Genomic DNA, 9,861 nt, shown 5'->3' with positions numbered 1-9,861 from the left:
AATAATTATTATTATATAATAATATTTTAATTTTTTGTCAGTTCAAAAAATGATGAATAACAAATTATAATTTTTGATGGTGGGATCTTATTCGAAAGGTATAAACAAAAGGCTCTATGAAACGAGAAAACTTTTTGTCAGCTATCTATAACTACGAGTCCCGTCCCATTTCAGTTGGTCCAATTGAAAAAAATTACTAATTACTGCTTTTTCAGCTATTAAAAACCGGCAAATTGTTTCGCTTTGAGCACTTTATATTTTCTATAAACATCTTAGATACTTTTACAGGAGTTACAAGTCAATATATGTTATAATTATATTATTATAATTATGATTATAATATGCATTAAACTAAGGTGTTACAAAATTCACCTTGTATGTCCTAATCCTTGTAAATCCTAATTTTTGAGCCTCTCTGTGACATGTGGATCTTGAAACCCGCCTACCGACTGCATTACTCCAAAGTACACTTAGTTGACCATAGCACCATTTGCTTTATACAAGCGAACTATATTTCGAACAAAATACAGTATTTTGACATGTTTACAACTTTCGCCTTTTCTGAGTTCTTTTTCCCATTTTTGAAAGTTTATTATGATTAATCGAATTTTTTCATCCATAACTTTTCCTCTACCCATTTTAAAAATTATAATCAGCTTAAAAAATCTATCTGTCACTTAAAAAAAAACATTTTTGTGAAAATATGACTTACACAGCCTACTAAAAAATTCTTATCAACAAGACCTATCTATTTCCATCATATTAAATATCATTCAAGTTATTTGACAATATTCATCCAAAACCTATTTTAGACGTAAAACAAAAAGTTTAAAATATTTTACTAACAGCTACTTTTTGGCATTTTAAAATTAAGTTTAATCATTTTGAATTTTTCTAAGTGGGCCAACTGAAATGGGCTCGTATTTTTTTTATTCAATGACGGCTAAGTTCCAGTAATTGTTAATTGGAATTCGTTTAACTTATTAAGAAATGTGATGTCTACCGTGTCTGTAGACAAACCAGTGTAGCCGTTGTCCTCATTTGTATAGGGGCTGTTTTTTTTGTTTTGCCGTAAAAATGGTTAACGTAAACATAAAGCAACAGATTGTTTTCCAATTTCACAAGAAATTTGGAAAAACTGCAATTGAAACTTATAATTTATTAAACTAGTGTATGGCAATGAATGTTTATCGCGTCCACGTATTTTTGAGTGATTCAAGTGTTTTTAAGATGGTCTAAAAGATGTTGAAGATTATTCAGGTTCGGGTCGTCCTTCCACGTCAAAAACGGTTGAAAATATCGAAAAAGTTGGTAATCTGTCAAGCGTTATTCATTTGAAAGCATTATCAATATCAATGAAATATTTCAAGTATTCGTAATAACAAATCAAACTCACTCATAATAAAATAAAATCTTAATAGGTACTATTTATTTATTTATTATATATTTATTTTACCAATTTTACTTATCTTCCTAATCCCTTATTTTCTTATAAAATAAAATCATTTCATAATTGTATTATTTTATCAGTTTTTCAGCTTGCGAATTGTGCTACTCTGTACCTACATCGTCTGTCACAAGGTTTTTCTTTACTCCAGGTCTCAGTTTTATATTGATTGCATATTTTTCAAAATAAAAATTCCACTTTTTCACATTTTCAAGCCATTTCAAGGAAGGTTTTAAAACTATTAAAAGACAACTGCTGTACCACGGAATATTGTAAGAAAGATCACTTTTAAGTTTATATGTGAAGTGTCCTAATTCAGGTTGACTTTTCAGTTAAATATCCTGCAATATACTCAAATGCATCATCTGCTGCTTCAAGTAAACTGTTATTTTGATTTGTACTTGAATTTAAAGCATTTCCAGAAAAAAAATTAAAGGATAGTTCTAAAAACTGAATAAAACCCGTTAAATCACATGTAACCTCACTAGACTTTGCCGATTCTGCACTGATACATGCGTCACGACAGTTCATCCTTAACCACTCGACGTACCAACGTTGTTCTTGTGGCGCTAAGCTATCCTCTTGTGTATAGTCATTGGAATCTAATCGCGAAAATTTCGAAATGGACGGCATCTATTAAGTTTGTTATAAACTTCAAGAGACATGAATGACAAAGCCAGAATACGAACTAATTTTGTTGTTTAATAAACAATAGAAAGTGTTTTTTAAAATTTTAGTCTAAATAGTAAAGTAATAAACGTGTTGCTTCTCTGAGACAAAAACAATGATACCTACATAAGGTGCATTTCGAAAACAATAAAAAATTGGTAAAAGCTGTTAGTAATGTACTATAGTTGTTAAAATCCTATGTCCAGCCTTAACCTTTTTTTGGTAGTCTGCTTCTGACTCCAATATATTCCATGATGTTAAAAAGAGTTACTTCAATTTTCCTCATTTTCAGACCGACTTTTGTTCTAACCACACCTTTAGGAATGAACGGAAATCACAAAAATAAAGAAAATCCTACTAAAATCAATGAAAATATATAAAAAACTAAATAGCGTCGAACACTCTTACAGATTCTATTGTTCATTGCTATAGAAGCCAAATTTTGCGCCATCTAGTGACACGTGATTTTCGTCAATAGGAATTGACAAAGACTGTGCGTCAAACTTCACATGGAAATTTCTACATGCGAAAAGTGTGTGCAAAACTAGTGCCTAGAATCCTCACATTTGCACAACAAGAAACTCGCAAAAATATTTGGATTGACACTTCGAATGCGATTGAAAGTGACTCAAACCTGTTAGAAAAGGTGATTAAGAGTGAAGAATCAAAGAAAAAGTGATTCGTACAATGAAAGATAATAGATAAATATACATAATTTTAAAACAAAATGTTGGAATTTCTATATCTCGAAATATTTGGATCAACTTTATTCCTTTGAATACTATCAAAAGCTCTTTTGAAATCAATAAAAAGGATCTGTGTTGGTACCTCATATTCATAACAGCCAGTAATAAGTTGTTTTATTATAAAAATTGGATGCGATGCTCCTCTGCCTTTTCTAAACCCTCCTTGGTACTCTCTTAACAATTTTCTGTGTACATTTTGAATCTTCTTTTCAAAATTGATTCGAATATTTTGTATTTGACCTCAAGAAAGACTATTTCTCCATAATTTTCACACAATGTTTTGTCTCTCTTTTTGTAAATGGATAATATAATGGCCTTTCTCCATGCTTCTTGCATATTGTTATTTTCCAAATTAGACAATTACTCTGTTCGGTATGGCCATAAGCTGATTTTCAAGTTTTTGTTCATTTGCTACATCTTCGAGTGCATTTTCGTTTGGGTCATTTTCGATATTAAATATTTCTTCGAAATATTCTATCCATCTTCTAACTTTTTCTTCTTCGTCACCTACAAGTTTTCCTTCTTTGTCTTTTATATATATGGTAATACTCTCAGTATATTTTCTTATGTCTTCAATATCTTTGTAAAAATTTTTCATTTTCTTTCCTTGATATTCATCCTATAAAGTTTTTATTTGGTCTTCTAAAGATTCTCTTTTTTCATCCTACATAATGTCTTTACTTTTTTCTTTGATTGTTATATTCACTTATGCTTTTCTCATCTGTATTATGATATTATTTATACTTTTATTTATTCGTTGGATAGCGGAGAAACTTTTTAAAGTATGAAAAAAAAAATGAACATAGTAGATAATATCTTTAGATCGAACCCAATCAACTCTTTCTGTAGCCTCAATCCACATATTCTTAAAATCGATCTTTCGTTTAAGTCTCGAAGAATTATATTATATTATATTAGGTATGACAGGTCAAAAAAAATCGCGCTTGATTTTGTCCCGAACAATATTTCGTAATAACTCACCTGCATGTTGTATATTGGAAACATGTCGCATATACTTACTTACCATTACTTGAAGTCTATCAGCTAGTACTTTGTTGAATTCAACAAAATTATTATTATAGTAATGCTTGTAAGCATAACACAAATTTTTGAGAATAAATTTTAAGTAAATCACATAAAATAATTAAAAGTTCTTAACTTCGTACGGTCCATACTATTTGGGAAGTGCTTGTTCCCTACTTTCATACATCCATGGTTTCACCATATTTGTCTAGACATATTCCGGTAGGCACCAATTTTTACGAACTTTATCTCTATATTTCATTTCACCATTTTCAACTTCTCAACTAGACCATACCTACGTTTGTTTGTTTGTTCTCAAAGGGCACAGTTAAAAATGCAACGTAATCAAAAAATATTTAATTAGAAAAAACAAATAAGTACATAGTATTAGCAAATAGTTAATAAATTAGCAAGAATACAACAAATCTTCATATACCTAATATAAAAATTGACTAGAACTTTTAGTTCTTGTGTAAATAAATATCTTTTTAGGAATGTTGATACATTATAAATAAATTATGTATATAGACCTGATAGTACGTCCAAAAATAAAGGTACTGCTTTATGTGCCGGGTTTTTATAATATACAAAGATACAAAAAAAAAATCTCAAACTAAAGTGACCAAAAACTAACCGTAATATTAAACTAAAAGTGTTCACCGTTAGCATCAATGCAATCTCAATTGGTTGACTAGCATATATCAAAATATACATGTTAATAGATCAGAATGACTCTTTGATTTTGTTTACTAGTCGAGGGAGTTTTATAAACCAAGCTGGGTCCCCTATTTCGTTCCATCTTCTTTCGAATACGGTATTGATATGATTTTATTTGGGTCCAATATTATGAACAAGATAACCATCATGTAAATAACACATTTAACATTTAGAAAATTTAAATCAACCCCACCAATTATTCTTCAATCAAAGAAGTGTGGTTCTATCACATGATCCACCTCAAATGATTTGCAATTACGGGTTTAAGCCACATTTGGATTAGAAGTTGCATAATATTGAAAATTGTTGATTACACTAATTTTTTTTGAAAATTTCATTCATCAGCGAAAAGCAACATACCAAAAAAAATTACTCTTCTTAGAAATCACAATTAAGTGACTCTTGACGACAGAGTTGGCCTTAGAAAATTCTCCAAAGTATGTGAAGATGACAGATAAAATTTCAAACGATGGAATAATAAATGCGTCCCAACAAACCTATTCCAACATACTAGCCACCCATAAATACCCTACTAAGGAAAAAGCTGTCATCCTTACATCAATAGATTGAGCGAAAATTTACTACATTATATGTTTTGGATCCATAGTTCGACCGAAAAACGTTTTATATGCATCTCGGATCACAAACAAGAGAATTTGTATCTATGTCTCCTCCAAAACAATAGTTGATAATTTGAACGCACAACATAAATCAATTAAAATAAATGGAATCGATACCGAATGTAGGCGCTTAATAACTCCCCCACTGTGCCTAGATATATCGAATGTATGCCCAACAATACCCAGTTCACAAATCGAAGAAGAAATCCAAAAGGTGGGAATAAAAACTAACCTAACCAAAAATGACATTCCTAAGAATAGGAATGCCTGGAGCAGATTATAGCTACGTATTAAGCTTTCGGATGCAAATTTTCATCTCTTCCATTAAAAACAAATCTATTCCAGAATCTTTTGTGATAACAATTGGTAACACCACCTACCGATCATTTCTTTAAATCGATGGATTAAATTCCTCCACATGCAAATCCATAGGTCACGAGAAATCCGCCAAAGAGACACACCACAGAAGAAATGATTACTGAAGTGACTCTCACCAAATGAAAATATCGAACAAAAGTGTTACAGAAGAAACAGAGAGCACAGAAGTCACACCAGAGACAACAACAGAGAATATTCAGCCTCAATCATCAAAAATATCGCCAAGAGTTACTACCACAGCTCAAACACCCACAACAACGACCACGTCAAATGTAAAAGTTTGCATAAAGTAGGAGGTCGATAACAAATCAATTTCTTCAAAAACTCGAATGTTAAAATTATGGAGGGTAGAAGTAAGGAGAACCGTTGTATGGGGGATTAGTTAAAAAAGTGTCCAGCTGTAAACAACAAAATAAAACACGAAGACTCACCAAAATAGCGCTAGTGTAGCAAGTGAGAATGATATGAAATAGCAGTTATATATTTTATGTACAATTTTCGAATGAATTTGTAATTTAATACTCTTACCAAGGAATTTAAATTTACTATCCTACTCTAATAGTTTGTGGCGTACTTTTTAAAATTCTTCCACTTGCTACTATAGCGCCACCTTAATTTGCTTCCTTTCAACAGACACTTTTCGATGCACCGAGATGGTTCTCCTTACCTCTACACTCCATACTTAGAATAAATAAATCCATTACGAGAATAAACGAATCTTCAAAATGTTTGAAAAAAAACAAGCCGAATGGCATGTTACAAAATAAAATCTAAAAAAGTAAAGAACTGACGTTAATATAAAATTTTTTCAACTCTTCCTTAGAAAATATCATAGATTTCTGTCGACCCTGTATACAAAAGAGGAAATAATTAAAATTTTGTAGAATACGAGGATATTGAATCATATTACAAAACTCAATAAGTTATAAAAAATTGATTTACCTACGATTTTCACATAAACGTTTCCATACCTCTGAAATGACTCTGTATAACTTATCTAAACCTTATATCAAAAACTGTATAGTTCTAAATAACATTTTTTAATATCTTTTGAAGTAACTCATATATCGAGGTTTGTCTTAAGATTGGTACAGTCTGCATCTTGTCAGTTGCGAAGTGATGAACTCACTTAGTGCATTAGTAACTTCACGACACAAGCTTGATATCAATAACATCATTTTTGATCAAGAAAGTTTCATACATAAACTAAAACATTTTCACTGTATGTAAAGAAAATAAGAACAAGAAAGTTGCAGGGAGGGAATATATAACATCGCAATCATATCGTTTATCTTCAAGCAAAAATACCTTTTTAAATATTTACAACCGGGTGATAGTATTTTAAAATTTTGATAGAAAAACGCGTAAATCTTAATGAATTACATAAAGGACGACATATTGTTTCATTTTGAAAATTATGTCACTTGAAAGTTTTAGTAAACACAATATAGGGATTATAAAGCCCATTGAAATTAAATAGGTAACCTTCAAATATCCGTCAAGCATTCTACAGAAACGATTTTCAAAATAATTGAAAATTAAAAAAAAAATGTGGCTTAATAAACATCACTTACTTCGTAAAACTACCCTGTATTATATGATGACATAAAATGAACTATTCTAATCTCTCATAATTACTCCCAAAATGAGGACGTCATAATCAAAACCGGTTAGCAAATATCTGGAAGAATAAGGTTTCAATTCAACCTTTAAGGGGTTTTTATTTCACAAACCACCTATAATTGATCTGTGTTTCATCTCCCTCTTTATTCAGTTCCAGAAAAAAAGTATATAGAAAAAAGTACCATTATTTATGGACGTAGAAATTTGTGTATATATTTCTGAACCACTTTGTATATAAAGTACAGTTTTCATTACAAATTTCAAAATAAAAATATCACAACCACATTATTACATTAATTATGAAATTTGTTTGCTAACCAAAATTTTTTAACAAATAATATAGAATATACATATCAACTTATTTTTAAGAACTAATGATTCCTAAATAACTATGATCAGTATTTTTTAGGAGGATTAAAAAAATATAAAATCGGTTATTTGTAGGAAATCTGGTAGTATTCCCTATTTATGTAGAGTATTCACTGTTTCATTTGACTAGAGTAATGTTTAAGAAGAAAATAACCTCACTGGAGATATTTCATCTATTATTTCATTTTTTGCGTATGTCTTGAATCATTAAAACTAATGAATTCATACTGCAAATTACGTTGTAAAATCGACATCTTAAAGTTAGCAACACATTGTATTGCATCAATTTTTTCATATAATAGAAAAAATTATCGTTGGATTGAATAGATTGAGAAATCTACTTTTTTTTCTAGACAGACAAAACAAAAACAAAACGCAGCTACTGATTGCAATTTCTATTGCAAAATTCGCAGTCAATTAAATATTTAGCCTTGCCGCCCAATGGCGCCAGTATCCAAAAAACAATTTATTATAGCGGGTACATAGTCGCGTCCGCGATTTTTAGAAAAATGGAAAAAGAACAATAGACGTCGTTGTTTGGATTCTATTTTCTATTTTCTCTTCTCTTTCGATGTAAACGTGAGATCACTTCGGAGCAGTTTTGATACTGCTTTAGCCCAATCCGAAGTAGTGTCTCATCATCTTTTCTTGGCAGTAGACAAACATTGATCCACTGGTACCCAACAGAGAACAAGGAACAGTCGTATCAATGGTCTTCATCGTCAAACTGTCCGAAATTGTGATTACCACTACGTAGCGAAAGACAGAACAGTTACAGGGGTGTACTATGCAAATTTATTGGATCCATTCGATGCCGAATTGAAGAAAAAACGAACCGACACCTCGAATTCGCTACGACCAAATTGGTCGAACTGTCGAACTTTCTAGTTTTCACAAGCTTTTGTCTACAAATTGTAATAATTTTTTGACAATAAAACATCTCTCTCTCTGGGTATGAACTGTTGCCTTATCCACCCTATTCTCTACTTCTTTTTGTTTCCAAACAGATATTGAAGGCTATATTGAAAAATGAATCGTCATTATTCCAAAATATTAGTTTTTCTTCTTAAGCTAAGTGTTTATCGGACAACGTATAAGAAGAGAGAACATTTCTAAACCACAAATAAATGAGATGCAATAAACCATTAGAAAAAATAAAAAGTATTTATAATAATCTTGTGATGACGAGAAATGAATGAAATGGAATGATGATATTGCAGAAGATATTATACAATAAAAACATCGGACGTCTAAAAAAGTAATGAGCACACAAATGGAACGAAAAATCAGTAAACACGACCAGGCAATAGTAAATTAATACAAGAGAGGCTAGCTATGAAAATATTATACGAAGTGTTCCGGGAATTCATGCAAAAAATTCAGGAGTAAGTAGATGACATTAAAATAATGCTGGGATAGGAAATTTTCTCATACGACTCTTCGTTTCTGAGTTATAGGCCTTTAAAACTGCGAAATCAGATGGGTATATTTTCTAAATTATACATTCGGCCATTAAGAATTTTTAATGGATGATTACGTTTGTCCATGTAGTGTCTTTGACGGAATAAATAATTCTACACTACTATCTGAAGGTCAGTGGCGGCTTATGCCAATGGTTAACAATCCGTAACTTTTTCAGGGAAAACCTGTACAATCTATAAATTATATGTTCTGATGAATTTTTCAATCGATTTTTTAACAAAAAGGTAGGTACTCTTCGTTGAGCTCGATAAAATTTATGGCTTAGGATATATGTAGATTTTTAGATCGTTGTACAAGGAAACCGTTCGCCATAAAGAAACATACTGAAGAAAAAAATACTTACATTAAATAATTGAACTGCATGCTGTCGACAAAATTAAGTTGACTATCCTACTTATCAAATAAAAACAAAAAATAGCTACGTAGACTTACTCCTTACTCCTTGACCTCCCCGATCAATCCATTTATTATAAAAAATGTAATTAAGATGATTTAGGAAGTGGAGAGTGGCTCCATCGCGCATGACCACATGTATGTGCGAATGTTTAGGGGAATATCACATAAATATCACATCAAAAAAATATGGGCCTACTAAACTATTACTCACTATTCCTACCCACACATTAACACAAAATCAAAGTTGATTCTGTTTGAATTGTTTGAATTGTGCCGTGAGGATTGTCATCTGCCCATAAATGTAAATTATGGGAATTAATGAAACCGTCTCGTGTGAAACCTGCTTTATCAGTAATAACAGTACTTTTCCAACAAATGTATTATCAACTCG

Source organism: Diorhabda carinulata, chromosome 1 (assembly GCF_026250575.1).
Source record: "Diorhabda carinulata isolate Delta chromosome 1, icDioCari1.1, whole genome shotgun sequence".
Classification (NCBI taxonomy): domain Eukaryota; kingdom Metazoa; phylum Arthropoda; class Insecta; order Coleoptera; family Chrysomelidae; genus Diorhabda; species Diorhabda carinulata.
This window is presented reverse-complemented; position numbering follows the sequence as displayed.